This window comes from Taudactylus pleione, unplaced genomic scaffold, assembly GCF_031769625.1.
Source record: "Taudactylus pleione unplaced genomic scaffold, aTauple2 ptg000066l, whole genome shotgun sequence".
NCBI classification, from domain to species: Eukaryota; Metazoa; Chordata; class Amphibia; order Anura; family Myobatrachidae; genus Taudactylus; species Taudactylus pleione.
The window spans coordinates 1,101,246-1,119,894 of record NW_028284468.1 but is presented as its reverse complement, the minus strand read 5'-3'; the positions used below and the strand labels follow the sequence as shown (position 1 = coordinate 1,119,894).

Sequence of the window (18,649 nt, the reverse complement as noted above, 5' to 3'; positions counted from 1 at the left end):
GCGCTCCCAGCATTTAGCTAGATAAAAATAAAACAATATTATTACTATTACTAATAATAATTAATCATAATTAGACAAAATATAGCATAAAACGTATGTAGAGAAAAAAAATGAAGTTGTAGCAAAGAAATTTGTATTGGAATCAGAAGAATTGCTATTTCATGGTGTCCTTTGAACAATCAGGTAAATGCCCTCTCTGCCCTGCCCCAAAGCAAAGCCTGAGTTTTGTTAATCTAGAAACATCAAAAACTTAGGGCCCAATTCAGACCCGCTATCTGCGTACGCTCGCTGGATGCGTATGCAAATTTGTCAAAGTGACGCCACGGGAAGCGAACGCTCATCAAGGCATAAGCACTTTGAGAGTGACGTGAGCTATGACGCTGCCTGTTAATTATGCACGCCTGTAAAACAGCGTTGAAATACCCAGGCACGCCTGCGTTCGCATCTCCAGCCCCCCGTTATTAGTGTCCTGCCCCTGTTACCACCCACAAACGGCCTCTCCTGTCACTCATTACCCTGGGCTGCCTTTGCTGGGCGAGTGAGAGGGTTGCGTTCACAGTGTGTAGTTTGCGCACGTGCAGAACAAAGCTTGCACATGCGCGTATGCAGAACATCGGGCTGCTTGCGAACGCACAGCGCGAGCGAGCGGCTCTGAATCAGGCCCTTAATCTGATGCTGCTCATTTGAGCAGGTATGACTAATTGTTTTTCCAAATGCACATGGTGGTGTTAATTATGTCTCAGTTGCTGTTACTGTTTTAATTTTGATATGTATTCAAAAGGTCAACATTGACAATGTCAAGATTCATAATGTCAACACCACAATGTCGACAATTACTGTATGATGTCAACATTGTCAAAATGTCTACAGGCAACACGTCGACATTGTCCGCATGTCGACATTGGGGTTAGGGTGCGGGCAGGTGGCTAGGGTTAGGCTACGGGAAGGGGTTAGGGTTAGGCACTAGAGGGAGGATTAGGGTACCTCAACACCACAGGATCGGAGGTCTGACCTGGAAGTCCTAGTCACATGACCCCTGGAGCCGCTGCAGCCATCAGGAGCAGGTAAGTCACCACTGGGCCACCAGGGACAATATGTTGATATTCTATCATGTTAACATTTCATCACTGTTTACAGTCGCAAGTGGATATGATGAATGCCGACATTATGACAGTCGACATACATAACCAACCCATAATATTGGTGTTCAGTTTTTCCAGCCTGTCTCTTGAGAAGTGCATGTTTTCTGTTACCAATTTCATTATCAGACTCTGGCTGCTCTTCCATGGCTGGTGCTTCATCGGCATCTAAGAGAAGAAACAATATTTCATTGTCATTTGTCTCCCATATACATTATTTACTCCTTTCAACCTTTGTAGGTTGAGAGTAAACAGATGTGTTTAGAAAGACTGGAAAATGTGGATTGTGCAAAAATATTGTATTATAACATTATAAAAATATTATACTGAAGATACAGAGGAGTAAGTAAGACTTTCAATTAAAGGTGTTTAGTATTTAGCTGCAAAATGCACTGTAGTTGTTTATGTTAGTGTAAATTAGTTGTCAGTGGTGCTGATTACTGTACCTCACTCTGGCTGGCAAACATAAAGTAGAGATGTGTGCGGAACCCCATGTTTTGGTTTTGGCAACACCACCCTCAATGTTACAGTTTTGGTTTTGGCAAAACCACCTTCCAATGTTTTGGTTCGGATACAGTTTTGGTTGTAGATTTATTTAGAATTGATAATAACAACTAAAGTCAAGTAATTTGGACCTGTTTACATGCAATCCAAAACCTGAGATTCGGATTTTAATTCCGAGTTCCGAAATTACAGCAGACCCGAGTCGGGACTCTGGGCCTGATTCAGAGCCGGACGCTATTTGCGGACGGTCGTTCCAAAAAAGGAGACGGCTATTTATATTGAGCGCTCGCTCTTTGCGGTTTGTTGACGCCTCTATGTCTGAGCGAGCAAACAAAAAATGCGCTCGCTATTTTGTAAAGACGCCCCTTTGCCGTTCGCATCACACGTCATCTCCGGTATTTATTAGATTATTCGGGTACAATGAAAGGCATCTGAACTGCTCGCAGTGCTTGTGGTAGGTTTTTCTTACCGCTATCACTGCGAGCAGTTCAGCCTAAAAGACAACCAAGTGACGTGGTCGATGACGCTCCTTTACTAATTATGCACTCCAATTAAACGCCCTTTTTACCGTTAGGCACGCCTGCGTTCGGATCTCCACTCCCCCCTTTTCAAGCACTTTCCCCTGTTACCACCCACAAACGGTACATTCTGTCAATCAAATTAGCAGCCCCTCGCTGTTTTACGAGCGCACGATTTCCGACCGCAATGACTGGTTTGCGCATGCGCACAACAACCCATACGCATGCGCAGTTGTGCGAACATCGCTCATAGCGAACGAGCGGCCGCTTACGAGCGGCTCTGAATCAGGCCCTGTGTTCTACTCAGGACTCCAAAAGTGATCCATGCCCGGACTTGATTCGACTCGGAACTCCAAAGTTCAGGTGTGTTCATTTTTCAGGAAAAATGAACCGTACATCTCTATCATAGAGTAGTATGTATACACAGAGAACAATTCTTTTGTAGAAGGAAAAAGTTTCACACGTACAATAAAAAAAAGAATAAAAATGGTTTATGGGAATAATGGAAAAGCACTGTCTACTTCAACAAGGGAAATACTGATAAATCCCAATATACCAAAATGAGTCATCCACAGTGACTCCACAGTTTCAAGATAGAGATAACAGATTTTATAATACTCACGCATTTCATCTTAGTATGCATCACAAATTTGACTTCAATGGTATGTCCCTTTCTTTACTAATAAATATTGGGGGTTTATACATATTACACTGTGATTGCTATAATTTTCCCTTTGAGCTGATACCCCAATAAGAGTGGGGAGACATCCTTACAGAATCTGAAGGAGACATATTATCCTTGGAGAAGTCCACTAGAGGTTTAAATGAGCATATTACTTTTGTGTTTATACTGCAATGACACACAATTTGGATTATATTAGTTACATTTTGGTGTATATATCAATCATTGCACTAGGAGATACCCTTTTATTTTTTTATTTTAGATTCACCTTGTCACAGCAAAGCATATACAAGCTGGGCTGGCACTCTGAAAATGTAGAATCTAGTGTACTGGACATATTTGGATGGGAATGGTTCACTAACTATAGCAGCTCTCTCCATTATAGTATATCCTTGCAAATAACATAATAAAATGCTACAGTTACATCAGATGATCACCATAAACATACCAAAACCAATATATATACAAAATAAATAAGGGTCAGATGCTAAACTATAAAAACAAAACAAATAAAATACAAATGGAAGTTACAAGGTTGACTACAACAGTTAGCATATATACTACACTTTCATAATTTTCAAATGTCTTAAAAATTACCAGAGGGTTTGTTTAATTTAACCCTCTTGGTGAAACAGTGTCCATCTTATGTACCCACCAAGCTTCCTAGCCCTATTGCCATCCCTTTGAAGCAGCGGTTGGCAATTAGCATGCAGCATAATCTGGTGTTTGGCTTGTAGGATGTATTTAGCAACCGGTTTATCTGTTTCACCACTTAAACATGTCTGGCGGATTGACAATCTATAGTCAGCTATTCTGTCTCTACATTTTCTTTTTGTATGTTTAACATACATACAGTATATCCACAGGGTCACAAATTACATGGTCAGACGTACAAATCAAACGGTGCTTAATCATAAAATGATAACCCAGATGAGGGTGCACAAAAGTTGATATGCTATTCATGCTTCTACATGTAGTGCAGACAGAGCAACCCATGCTCCCAGGCTTTCCATGTGCCTGGATAATGTTTTCTCTATTACCATGCTGAACATTTAGCCATCCTGATGAAGGTTCATATGGAACTGAAACATCGACAATGCTTATTGGCTTTTATTTAATAACTATGCTTAATTAAATCAGCAATTTGTTATCAGCACAATTGTGGTACATATAAATACTGTAATATATAAATATATATATATATATATATAGAGTGAGAGAGAGAGAGAGAGAGAGAGAGAGAGAGAGAGAGAGAGACTATAAAGGTTATCAGAGTACAATGAACTGTTGAAATGTTTAAAATGGAGCTTTAATAAAAAGGAATCGAGACGGGAGGTTTGTAATTCAGTGTATAACAGAAAACTAAGGGGCTATTTCATAGCTTCATTAAAATGAATGGGGGGATAGTGTTAGGTTAAAAAATACAAACCCTCTCACGTGATTTCTGTGGAATATGACCTATTTTTATACCCATCTGTACATGTTCAATAACTTTAAAGGTAAGACATGGGGAATCTGTATTATAATAAAATGTTTTGACACTGAATGACTTTCATCTTTGTTATTTATATTCCTTATGAGCATTCTTAGCTGTAGAGTATGTTTCGGTTTTCCCACATACAGACCACAGAAATGAAATGAAGCGTGCTACAGAGAAAGACTGTCTAGTATTACAGTCAGCTGCATGCACCTGGGGAGATTCTGCAGCTGCCACAAATGCAGAACAGAAAAAGGAAATTGGTGGAGCACTAGATTGTAGCCCACTGACATAAACAAACACAAGCTGATACTATGGAAACTTGTTTTATTGCAATCTAAAATCACACAAGATCTGACTGCACTCAGTAGTATTATTATTATTATCAGGGCCGGCAACAGAAATCTCGGGTCCTGGTACGCTGATGTTTCTTGGGGCCCCACCTTCTCACCACCACCCCCGGTCCTGCACATCCCTCCCCTGCATGTGTGATATGTAAAGCATGATAATGTTAGCTGAAAGATATGCCAGCCTTTAAATTAAGTAAAAATACACTATGACTTACCACACTGTCTGAATGATGCAGGCTGTAGTTCTTGTCTGCCGTCTCTTCCAAGGTCTTCTTGATGACAGTGCTGTGAATGCCTCAGGGGTAGGAGGGATGGTGTCTGCAGCCAGTCCACAGCCCCTCATCACCTTCCTCAAATTCAGCCCCTCATCACCATCCTCAGCCCAGAAGCCCCATCACCTTTCCCCAGCCCCCATCACCTTCCTCTGCCCCTTCACCTTCCTCCATCCCCAGGCACCATCACCTTCCTCTGAGTCCAGCCCGTCATCTTCTGTCTCCATGCACTGTCACCTTCTGCATGCAGCCCGTCACCTTCTGCCCCCAGCACCCTCCTCTGCCCCTAGCCCCCTTCATCTTCCTCCATCCCCAGGCGCCATCACCTTCTGCTGCGTCCAGCCCGTCACCTTCTGCCCCCTGCCACAGTCAACTTCTGCTCCCAGCCCGTTACCTTCTGCCCCCTTCCCCCTTCTTCTGTCCCTAGACCCCATTACCTTCCTCTGCCTCCAGCACTTAATCCTTGTCATCTATCTCCTAACGGCAGCCTAAAATCCAGACCACTGCAGCAGCGGCCTGATGGGCAGGGAAGATGTGCAGCGACGTGACCTATGACGTGACGTCATGCCGCCGCGTTGCAGAGTGAAAGGTCGTGCCCAGCCCGGGCCGCAGCTGAGCCACCTGGAAGAGCCCAATGCTGCCCGGGCCAGGCTACAAGGGAGACAGGGCTGGTCAGCGGCTACGGGACCCAGCGACCGCGGTCCACCAGCTGGAACAGTGTCCGTCATCCTCGGACCCATTTTGTGCCCCCCTGGACCTCAGGCCCCCCTGGGGCCCAGTACGGGTGTCCCTTTAGTCCCCCCTGTCACCGTACCTGATTATTATTATGGAAGAAACCTGATTAACACTTGCTTCCCATCCTGAATGGAATGAAACCGACCACCGTGAGAATTTGCTGCTGGCATGGGCATAACTACCATAAGTGCAAGAGGTGCAGCTGCTATGGGGCCCTGAGCTGAGGGGGGCCCATCTTCCTCGTTAAAGTTACATCTGTTATGTATATTTTTCACCATTGGGTGGTAAGTAGGAGCCCTTACAAACTTTTGCTATGGGGCCTTCAAATACCTAGTTATGCCCCTGGACTAGGACAGTGCTGTTTAGCTGCAGCAGATAGGTAACTTTGTGCTGACATTACAGGCCCATTTAGTTTGCCCCTATATGTGCCTGTTTATAGCTTTTAATTTTCCTTTTATTTCGTTTTGTTACAGAATATGGTTTTTGGTCTAACAGCTATAAGTTGTTTTATGTATTCTTGAAATGTATTTATTGTTATTGTGCGTATATTTTCTTTTCGCTTCTTTTGTTAGCCAGTAAATCACATATCCATGCAAAGAATGCACTTTTGCTTACATACAACTGAGGCAGCCATTTTGTCGGCTGAGCCGATATTCATAAGGTTGCTGCCAAGTATTTCACCAGGAATTAATGACTGTGCCAAAATGCTGCCACTGGTTCCCCCAGTGTAACAGGAAATACATGATTAAACAAAGGCTAGGAACAAATGGAATAGTCATGTATGTGTTACAGTACGCCTGATCCCGTCTATCATTTATCGGGTTCAGCAGTGCTGGTCAGCATCTGTGCAGCGGACGGGGAGTCCCGGCTCCTGCTGCTGAAGGCCCCAGCTTCCCCTATGCTGCTGGCTGCACCTCCTCCCCATGGTCGTGGCTCCCATAGGGCTGCATGCGCTGCTCAAAAATAAATTTATAGAGACAGCTGTGCCAATAGTGATGTCTCAGTGGGCGGAAAATTTGAATTGTCACTATATAAGGAGAAGCCTGGACACTTCTCCTTTGAGTATAGGCTCCCAACCTTTCTCCAGTGTTCTTATTAGTTCTGACATTGGCTTCGTTCCTGACCTGTTTCCATCTGACCCCTGGTACCACTTCGGCCATCTGGTTCTGACCCAGCCTGTTGACTATGCTTGTACATTACAACATATTCCACTTAGCTCCAGTGTACACCAGTACCTGTACAAGGGAGCCAAGTCAGAGGACCGCGACCTACGTGTCAGATGCAGCTAAGTCCAAACCTCCTTGCGGGGGTCTCTGGTGAATACCACCAACACATTAAGACTCTGCACCTCTGTACTGGGTCTTAGTCAATCCCAAAGTACAGGCCTAGCATACACTATCCTTCCATGAATTTGCAACAGTATATTGATGGCATACTTGCCAACATTTCAAATATATATCTCTCGAATAGGGGCTTGGTGCCAATAGAAAAGGGTATGATTTGGGTGTCTCTGGAGTGTGGGTTTGGTCCTAATTTTCAATTTGCAGGAATCTGAAACATGTGCTTAAGAAATGTCACAGTGAATTGTTAGGTTCCCTTGTCAGTTGTTCTTGGTTCCGCCCACAAAATGGTTCCTTGAACTGTATGTGGCTGACAGGTACACTTTCCAAGCCAAAGTGTAGCACAGTCCAAATTAAGCTTTAAAATAAGCTTTATATAGTGCAAATTTGTTAATTTACAACATGGCCTTGGGCAGCAAAGAGAGTGTAAGGTTGCGGCCTAGGATTGGCCGTTACTCACCTAAGCGCCAGTTTGCCCTGACCTCTCGAGTGGTCAGACGCCAGGTGCGTCGGCGAGTGACACACTGAGGATTATACCTGGGGTCTGCTAGGATATCCATGTGCTCACTCCATGATTTGGTTCCTGCGGTTATCGTCATGGGCACAGCCATGACAGTCTACATCACCTGATTGCCCTTTACCCAACAGTAGCATTGGTTGCTGTCAGCTGACACTATCCTCCAATGGACTGCTACCTTAGGGTACTTAGCCGGGCTCCAGACAAAAGGAAGTTACCTGTACAACGTCGTTACTTCCAGTGTATACTTGCTGTAGCAGCGTTCCTGGTTACAAGCTCCTCTCTTAGAGTGATACTCTCCTAGTGTTACCCATGGTGTGTGAGTGTACTCAGTACGTCATCCGCATACTATCTCCAAAGTGTCATCATCCTGTGTCAGTTCTGCGTCTGGAACCACAGTATGTGTACTTAGTATGTCATCCAAGTACAAACTCCTAGTGTGTAAAGCCACAGCGTGTGTACTTAGTACGTCATCCAAGTACAAACTCCTAGTGCCATTCTCCTGTGTTAGTTCTGCGTCTGAAGCCACAGCGTGTGTACTTAGCACGTCATACAAGTACAAACTCCTAGTGCCATTCTCCTGTGTCAGTTCTGCATCTGAAGCCACAGTGTGTGTACTTAATACATCATCCAAGTACAAACTCCTAGTGCCATTCTCCTGTGTCAGTTCTGCGTCTGAAGCCACAGCGCGTGTACTTAGTACGTCATCCAAGTACAAACTCCTAGTGCCATTCTCCTGTGTCAGTTCTGCGTCTGAAGCAGTGTGTGTACTTAATACATCAACCAAGTACAATCTCTTTAGTGCCATTCTCATGTGTCAACCCTGTGTCTGGATCAACAGGATGTGTACCCAGTACATCATCCAAGTGCAAAACTTCCAGTATCATTCTCCTGTGTTTTCCATGCGATAGTATTCTTCCATTTCCCACTTGTGCCAGATACCTGACCAAAGGTAGACCACAGAAATTAAATGAAGCGTGCTACAGAGAAAGACAGTCTAGTATTACAGTCAGCTGCATGCACCTGGGGAGATTCTGCAGCTGCCACAAATGCAGAACAGAAAAAGGAAATTGGTGGAGCACTAGATTGTAGCCCACTGACATAAACAAACACAAGCTGATACTATGGAAACTTGTTTTATTGCAATCTAAAATCACACAAGATCTGACTGCACTCAGTAGTATTATTATTATTATCAGGGCCGGCAACAGAAATCTCGGGTCCTGGTACGCTGATGTTTCTTGGGGCCCCACCTTCTCACCACCACCCCCGGTCCTGCACATCCCTCCCCTGCATGTGTGATATGTAAAGCATGATAATGTTAGCTGAAAGATATGCCAGCCTTTAAATTAAGTAAAAATACACTATGACTTACCACACTGTCTGAATGATGCAGGCTGTAGTTCTTGTCTGCCGTCTCTTCCAAGGTCTTCTTGATGACAGTGCTGTGAATGCCTCAGGGGTAGGAGGGATGGTGTCTGCAGCCAGTCCACAGCCCCTCATCACCTTCCTCAAATTCAGCCCCTCATCACCATCCTCAGCCCAGAAGCCCCATCACCTTTCCCCAGCCCCCATCACCTTCCTCTGCCCCTTCACCTTCCTCCATCCCCAGGCACCATCACCTTCCTCTGAGTCCAGCCCGTCATCTTCTGTCTCCATGCACTGTCACCTTCTGCATGCAGCCCCTGTCACCTTCTGCCCCCAGCACCCTCCTCTGCCCCTAGCCCCCTTCATCTTCCTCCATCCCCAGGCGCCATCACCTTCTGCTGCGTCCAGCCCGTCACCTTCTGCCCCCTGCCACAGTCAACTTCTGCTCCCAGCCCGTTACCTTCTGCCCCCTTCCCCCTTCTTCTGTCCCTAGACCCCATTACCTTCCTCTGCCTCCAGCACTTAATCCTTGTCATCTATCTCCTAACGGCAGCCTAAGATCCAGACCACTGCAGCAGCGGCCTGATGGGCAGGGAAGATGTGCAGCGACGTGACCTATGACGTGACGTCATGCCGCCGCGTTGCAGAGTGAAAGGTCGTGCCCAGCCCGGGCCGCAACTGAGCCACCTGGAAGAGCCCAATGCTGCCCGGGCCAGGCTACAAGGGAGACAGGGCTGGTCAGCGGCTACGGGACCCAGCAACCGCGGTCCACCAGCTGGAACAGTGTCCGTCATCCTCGGACCCATTTTGTGCCCCCCTGGACCTCAGGCCCCCCTGGGGCCCAGTACGGGTGTCCCTTTAGTCCCCCCTGTCACCGTACCTGATTATTATTATGGAAGAAACCTGATTAACACTTGCTTCCCATCCTGAATGGAATGAAACCGACCACCGTGAGAATTTGCTGCTGGCATGGGCATAACTACCATAAGTGCAAGAGGTGCAGCTGCTATGGGGCCCTGAGCTGAGGGGGGCCCATCTTCCTCGTTAAAGTTACATCTGTTATGTATATTTTTCACCATTGGGTGGTAAGTAGGGGCCCTTACAAACTTTTGCTATGGGGCCTTCAAATACCTAGTTATGCCCCTGGACTAGGACAGTGCTGTTTAGCTGCAGCAGATAGGTAACTTTGTGCTGACATTACAGGCCCATTTAGTTTGCCCCTATATGTGCCTGTTTATAGCTTTTAATTTTCCTTTTATTTCGTTTTGTTACAGAATATGGTTTTTGGTCTAACAGCTATAAGTTGTTTTATGTATTCTTGAAATGTATTTATTGTTATTGTGCGTATATTTTCTTTTCGCTTCTTTTGTTAGCCAGTAAATCACATATCCATGCAAAGAATGCACTTTTGCTTACATACAACTGAGGCAGCCATTTTGTCGGCTGAGCCGATATTCATAAGGTTGCTGCCAAGTATTTCACCAGGAATTAATGACTGTGCCAAAATGCTGCCACTGGTTCCCCCAGTGTAACAGGAAATACATGATTAAACAAAGGCTAGGAACAAATGGAATAGTCATGTATGTGTTACAGTACGCCTGATCCCGTCTATCATTTATCGGGTTCAGCAGTGCTGGTCAGCATCTGTGCAGCGGACGGGGAGTCCCGGCTCCTGCTGCTGAAGGCCCCAGCTTCCCCTATGCTGCTGGCTGCACCTCCTCCCCATGGTCGTGGCTCCCATAGGGCTGCATGCGCTGCTCAAAAATAAATTTATAGAGACAGCTGTGCCAATAGTGATGTCACAGTGGGCGGAAAATTTGAATTGTCACTATATAAGGAGAAGCCTGGACACTTCTCCTTTGAGTATAGGCTCCCAACCTTTCTCCAGTGTTCTTATTAGTTCTGACATTGGCTTCGTTCTTGACCTGTTTCCATCTGACCCCTGGTACCACTTCGGCCATCTGGTTCTGACCCAGCCTGTTGACTATGCTTGTACATTACAACATATTCCACTTAGCTCCAGTGTACACCAGTACCTGTACAAGGGAGCCAAGTCAGAGGACCGCGACCTACGTGTCAGATGCAGCTAAGTCCAAACCTCCTTGCGGGGGTCTCTGGTGAATACCACCAACACATTAAGACTCTGCACCTCTGTACTGGGTCTTAGTCAATCCCAAAGTACAGGCCTAGCATACACTATCCTTCCATGAATTTGCAACAGTATATTGATGGCATACTTGCCAACATTTCAAATATATATCTCTCGAATAGGGGCTTGGTGCCAATAGAAAAGGGTATGATTTGGGTGTCTCTGGAGTGTGGGTTTGGTCCTAATTTTCAATTTGCAGGAATCTGAAACATGTGCTTCAGAAATGTCACAGTGAATTGTTAGGTTCCCTTGTCAGTTGTTCTTGGTTCCGCCCACAAAATGGTTCCTTGAACTGTATGTGGCTGACAGGTACACTTTCCAAGCCAAAGTGTAGCACAGTCCAAATTAAGCTTTAAAATAAGCTTTATATAGTGCAAATTTGTTAATTTACAACATGGCCTTGGGCAGCAAAGAGAGTGTAAGGTTGCGGCCTAGGATTGGCAGTTACTCACCTAAGCGCCAGTTTGCCCTGACCTCTCGAGTGGTCAGACGCCAGGTGCGTCGGCGAGTGACACACTGAGGATTATACCTGGGGTCTGCTAGGATATCCATGTGCTCACTCCATGATTTGGTTCCTGCGGTTATCGTCATGGGCACAGCCATGACAGTCTACATCACCTGATTGCTCTTTACCCAACAGTAGCATTGGTTGCTGTCAGCTGACACTATCCTCCAATGGACTGCTACCTTAGGGTACTTAGCCGGGCTCCAGACAAAAGGAAGTTACCTGTACAACGTCGTTACTTCCAGTGTATACTTGCTGTAGCAGCGTTCCTGGTTACAAGCTCCTCTCTTAGAGTGATACTCTCCTAGTGTTACCCATGGTGTGTGAGTGTACTCAGTACGTCATCCGCATACTATCTCCAAAGTGTCATCATCCTGTGTCAGTTCTGCGTCTGGAACCACAGTATGTGTACTTAGTATGTCATCCAAGTACAAACTCCTAGTGTGTAAAGCCACAGCGTGTGTACTTAGTACGTCATCCAAGTACAAACTCCTAGTGCCATTCTCCTGTGTTAGTTCTGCGTCTGAAGCCACAGCGTGTGTACTTAGCACGTCATACAAGTACAAACTCCTAGTGCCATTCTCCTGTGTCAGTTCTGCATCTGAAGCCACAGTGTGTGTACTTAATACATCATCCAAGTACAAACTCCTAGTGCCATTCTCCTGTGTCAGTTCTGCGTCTGAAGCCACAGCGCGTGTACTTAGTACGTCATCCAAGTACAAACTCCTAGTGCCATTCTCCTGTGTCAGTTCTGCGTCTGAAGCAGTGTGTGTACTTAATACATCAACCAAGTACAATCTCTTTAGTGCCATTCTCATGTGTCAACCCTGTGTCTGGATCAACAGGATGTGTACCCAGTACATCATCCAAGTGCAAAACTTCCAGTATCATTCTCCTGTGTTTTCCATGCGATAGTATTCTTCCATTTCCCACTTGTGCCAGATACCTGACCAAAGGGCTATGACCTGCTTGCTGGGTGCAGTTTAAGCCCAAATCCTGCATGAAGAGGTCACTTGTGAATACCTCCCAGTAAGTTAGACTCTGCGCCTTTGGTCAGGTCCAGCCAACATCCGGTACTTGTGGATGAGGAAGGCATATATCCAGGCCCTCGCTTAGTGGTGGGCTGGGCCGGGGGGCAGGGTGCCATGTGCCCCCCGGGCTGCAGCGCCATGCGGGCCGCGGGCAGTCTGTGTCACTGTGACAAAGCTGCTCCGCGCGTGTAGCGCTGACCGGCGGAGTTCGGTCAGCGCTGCACAGTGACAAACACACAGCCGTCGGTGCCGGCAGCTGTGTGTTTGTTTCAGCAGCTGATGAGAGTCTGTCCTATAATGCAAAGCGGCCCGAGAGGACGGACGGAGGAGCTGAGAACAGCGGCGAGACCAGGAGCGGGGTTTCAGTTAAGTGTTTTTTTTTTTTTTTTTATTACGTGTCTCTCTACTGGGGGGGGCTACTACTGGGGGCACTACAAGGTGGATTACTACTGGGGGCACTACAAGGGGGATTACTACTGGGGGCACAACAAGGGGGGGACTACTACTGGGGGCACAACAAGGGGGGGACTACTACTGGGGGCACAACAAGGGGGGGATTACTACTGGGGGCATTACAAGGGGGGACTACTACTGGGGGCACTACAAGGGGGGGACTACTACTGGGGGCATTACAAGGGGGGGCTACTACTGGGGGCACTACAAGGGGGGGACTACTACTGGGGGCATTACAAGGGGGGACTACTACTGGGGGCACTACAAGGGGCATTACTACTGGGGGTATTACAAGGGGGGATTACTACTGGGGGCATTACAATGGGGGGACTACTACTGGGGGCATTAAAAGGGGGGGACTGCTAGGGCACTACAAGGGGGAGAGCACTACTGGGGGCACTGTATGAGGGGCACTGCATAGGAGGAACACTACTTGTGGCACTACTGGTGGCCTGCATAATGGGGTCCACTTCTGGGGCCAAGGGGCCCTGCATATGGGCACCACTACAGGGGGCTGCCCCATATCTTTATTTTTACTTTACATTAATTCCATATGGAGCCGCCTCCTCCCTGGAACACTTGAGGGGGGGGCGCCTAAGAACGCACGTGCTTCGGGCACCCTGGCTACACGCTACTCCTCTGCCAGGGCCACCTGCATGCATTTGCCCCCCAGGCTAAAAGTTGCCAGCCCCTGCCCTCACCTCAGATTCCTTTCTCAACCTGGGTCCACATCTTTTAATCCCTCTACAGGGGACCACCATATCCTGAACGTGACAGAGAGTAAGGACAATCCTACTGTACCAAGGGGGATTCAAAGACAAAAGCTTACTGACTATTTGTGCACACTGGGGTACAATGCTGATAGCTGCTCACAAATGGTGCTGTAACCAATAGCAGCCAATCATATTCTAAATCATCATTTCTACAACATCCTAGAAAATGAAAGTATCTGTTACTAAGGAGTAACAGACCCTTTTTTGCAGAGTTACCTTTGCACTAGTTTTCATAAATGGCCTATCTTGTTCCTGGATGTTGTAGGCATCATAATTTATAATGAGAACAACTGATCAATTATTATAAGGTTGCTTTATTAAACAGTTTGTCAAACTCGGTCCTCAGGACCCCAAACGGTGCATTTTTTCCAGGTCTCACAGAATCGCAAGTGAAATAATTAGATCCACCTTTTAATCTTTTAAAATGTGTCAGTGAGTAATGACTACACCTGTGCACCTGCCAGGAGACCTGGAAAATGTGAACTGTGTGGGGTCCTGAGGACCGAGTTTGAGAACCACTGCTATATTAGATAGGATTGCAACAAGTATAAAATCATGTATAAATGTGCAAATGTAGTCCTACATGGCGGGCGCTTTCTAATTTCATAATACAATGTTCTCCTTATTCTGACTTGTCCTATGAGGACATGTAGAAGAGCTTGGGTGATGTCTCCGCCATCTCTCAGATAAGTGTGGTAAATCTGCAGGATTTTCTTGCCAATGATAAAATGAAATAAAATTTAGTAACCGGAACACAAATTACCAAAGCTGGTGGATTTTCCATTGAAATATGTATAATAACAATAACATGAAGCAGAAAGAGATATGCCATGTACCCTATGAGACGGATTCAGCTGCTAATCGCAGATTCCCGATTATCGAGTGTGCAGAATGGGTCCTGATTCAGAGCCGCTCGTTAGCGGCTGCTTGTTCGCTCTGAGCGATGTTCGCACATCTGCGCATCCGTACGGATTCTAATACGCATGCGCAAACCAGTCATTGCGGTCAGAAATCGTGTGCTCGCAATATAGCGAATGCCTGCTTTTTTGAGTGACAGAATGAGGCATATGTGGGTGGTAACAGGGGAAGGTGCTTGAAAACGGGGAGTGGAAATCAGAACGCAGGCGTGCTTAAAGGTCAAAACGGGCGTTTTAAGGGTGTGCATAATTACTAAAGCAGCGTCATTGCCCACGTCACTTGGTTATTTTATAGTCAGAACTGCTCGCAAGATTGCGGTAGAAAAAACCAACCACAAGCACTGCGAGCAGTTCATACGCCTTTCAATGTACTCGATTAATCTAATAAATAGCGGACATGACGTATGATGCGAGCGGCCAGGGAGCGTTTTGTACAAAAAACCATCCACATGTTTTGTTCGCTCGTTCAGACATGGAGGGGTCAACAGACCGCAAAGAGCAAACGGTTAATTTAAATAGCCACCCCTTTTTTCTGAACGAGCGAGCGCACATAGCGTCCGGCTCTGAATCAGGCCCATAGACCCTTGAATGCCTCATTTAAGTCATTTAAGGGGGCAGTGCGTGGGTGGCCGGCATTCCCGGAAACAGCGGCATGTCCTCCCCATTTTCCAAGCGTGGCCAGCCCAGGATCTGCGTTGATCAATGCAGTGTCCTGGGCTCGCAAGCCAGCCAGCCTGAGTAACCTGAGGCTTACTCAGCTGGCCGGAGGCCCGGCACATCCACCATTGCGACCATCGACCACCGATGGTCGCAATTGTGATCCCAGCCTGCCACCTACGTCGCAGTGCTGAGATTGCCTATGAAGCAGGGGGTGTCATACACATCCTGCTGTATTTGCATAATAGCAAGGATCGCAATTGCAAAGCTGCCTTTGCAATCAGGCCCTATATTCATTACTGGGTTTTAATACTATGATGCAAGTTGATACAAGGCATATAGTAGCTTCTGTATTCTGGGCATGTCTTCAGATGCCTATTTTATTAATTTCTGGAAAATAAAGCTCTAGTTACAGATGAGGTGGATCCCATGCCCAAAGTCTCCTTGTTTATAGTGGAACCAGAGGCAGATCTACTGTGAAACTTAAGCTTCAGGGCTCTTAACCCCCGAGGGGCCCTCAAGCTATTTTTTTTTAATGAGTGTTATTAAAATAAGGTTATTTTAGTGATAGAATAATAAGCCAATGGGTTGAAATACTCTGGGACGGGGCTGATCTCTGTGCTTGCCACGCTTTGGGCTCGGTGGCTCGATATGCTTGCCACATGGTTATATTCCCCCTCTATGCCCACTTGGATGGTAGGGAATGACGCTGGACACTGGCTGATGACGTCAGGGTCCTCTCCGTGAAGGGGATTTAGACACTACTGTGGTTTTAAGGTGAGGCTACAATGGATCACTGTTCCTGCTCAGCCCCCAGCTTCCTGTCAGCACTGGAATCTACGCCCACACCACTTCCCCGCCTGGAAGCAGCAATGTAAGTCTGCTTCAGGGTGTGATCCTCCCCCACAGCGCCTTCCGGCCCTGCTGGCAGGCGGCTCCGGTACCGGAACGCCGTCCCTGATTACGTCATTTTTCAAAAGACCTTCAGGAATGGCGTTCCGAAGCGTTCCACCCGAAAAATAGCCCTGCATAAAAGCTAATACAAACACCTTATCTGTAGTGATGATAAAGCAATACTCCACTAATAGACAGGTATAGGGCTCTTTTATCCCCTAGTAAAGGCAAAAACCACTACGAGGCTGAAGTTGGCTTCTTATTCATTTCTTATTCATTTCTTATTCACTTCTTATTCACTTCTTAATCATTTCTTATTCACTTCTTATTCATTTCTTATTCACTTCTTATTAATTTCTTATTCACTTCTTATTTATTTCTTATTCATTTCTTATTCACTTCTTATTCATTTCTTATTCACTTCTTATTCATTTCTTATTCACTTCTTATTCATTTCTTATTCACTTCTTATTCATTTCTTATTCATTTCTTATTCAAGCTCCAGCTTCTTATTCAGAAAATGTTACATTAAAATATTTAAATAAAGTTAGATCACTAAACTAACGCTATGTAAACAAAGATTTGTGTCCCTTACACAGTCTACAATTATTATTTTCCTGGCACAATAAGGATTTGGGCATGAAAAGGGCAGTAAAGCGGGCACAGGCACTATATTTTGTCATTTTGAATAAGAAGCTGTAGTTGTGCAGGGGTTAACTAGCTTCGGTCATCAAATGTTACACTTGAAACCCACAGAGGGTGGTCGGGTACATATGACCCACTTGTCATTTGCCTTGACCAACAAGGATTTTGGCATGAATAGGGCAGTAAAGCGGGCACAGGCACCAGAATATCTCATTTTGAATAAGAAGCTGTAGTTGTGCAGGGGTTATCTAGCTTCGGTCATCAAATGTTACATTTGAAACCCACAGAGGGTGGTCTGGTACATATGACCCACTTGTCATTTGCCTTGACCAACAAGGATTTTGGCATTAACAGGGCAGTAAACGGGCACAGGATCCAGAATTTTGTAATTTTGAATAAGAAGCTGTAGTTGTGCAGGGGTTAACTAGCTTCGGTCATCAAATGTTACACTTGAAACCCACAGAGGGTGGTCTGGTACATATGACCCACTTGTCATTTGCCTTGACCAACAAGGATTTTGGCATGAATAGGGCACTAAAGCGGGCACAGGCACCAGATTATCTCATTTTGAATAAGAAGCTGTAGTTGTGCAGGGGTTATCTAGCTTCGGTCATCAAATGTTACACTTGAAACCCACAGATGGTGGTCTGGTACATATCACCCACTTGTCATTTGCCTTGACCAACAAGGATTTTGGCATGAATAGGGCAGTAAACGGGCACAGGCTCCAGAATTTGTAATTTTGAATAAGAAGCTGTAGTTGTGCCGGGGTTAACTGGCTTCGGTCATCAAATTTTACACTTGAAACCCACAGATGGTGGTCTGGTACATATGACCCACTTGTCTTTTGCCTTGACCAACAAGGATTTTGGCATGAATAGGGCACTAAAGCGGGCACAGGCACCAGATTATCTCATTTTGAATAAGAAGCTGTAGTTGTGCAGGGGTTATCTAGATTCGGTCATCAAATGTTACACTTGAAACCCACAGAGGGTGGTCTGGTACATATCACCCACTTGTCATTTGCCTTGACCAACAAGGATTTTGGCATGAATAGGGCAGTAAACGGGCACAGGCTCCAGAATTTGTAATTTTGAATAAGAAGCTGTAGTTGTGCAGGGGTTAACTGGCTTCGGTCATCAAATGTTACACTTGAAACCCACAGAGGGTGGTCTGGTACATATGACCCACTTGTCATTTGCCTTGACCAACAAGGATTTTGGCATTAATAGGGCACTAAAGCGGGCACAGGCACCAGATTATCTCATTTTGAATAAGAAGCTGTAGTTGTGCAGGGGTTAACTAGCTTCGGTCATCAAATGTTACATTTGAAACCCACAGAGGGTGGTCTGGTACATATGACCCACTTGTCATTTGCCTTGACCAACAAGGATTTTGGCATTAACAGGGCAGTAAACGGGCACAGGATCCAGAATTTGTAATTTTGAATAAGAAGCTGTAGTTGTGCAGGGGTTAACTAGCTTCGGTCATCAAATGTTACACTTGAAACCCACAGAGGGTGGTCTGGTACATATGACCCACTTGTCATTTGCCTTGACCAACAAGGATTTTGGCATGAATAGGGCAGTAAACGGGCACAGGCTCCAGAATTTGTAATTTTGAATAAGAAGCTGTAGTTATGCAGGGGTTAACTGGCTTCGGTCATCAATTGTTACACTTGAAACCCACAGAGGGTGGTCTGGTACATATGACCCACTTGTCA

The 18,649-nt window shown here is 45.8% G+C and overlaps 1 pseudogene; it reads right to left on the bottom strand.

Moving 5' to 3' along the window:
* Positions 1-18,649, bottom strand: part of LOC148534368 (hepatocyte growth factor receptor-like) — a 99,775-nt pseudogene that overhangs the window by 31,889 nt on the left and 49,237 nt on the right.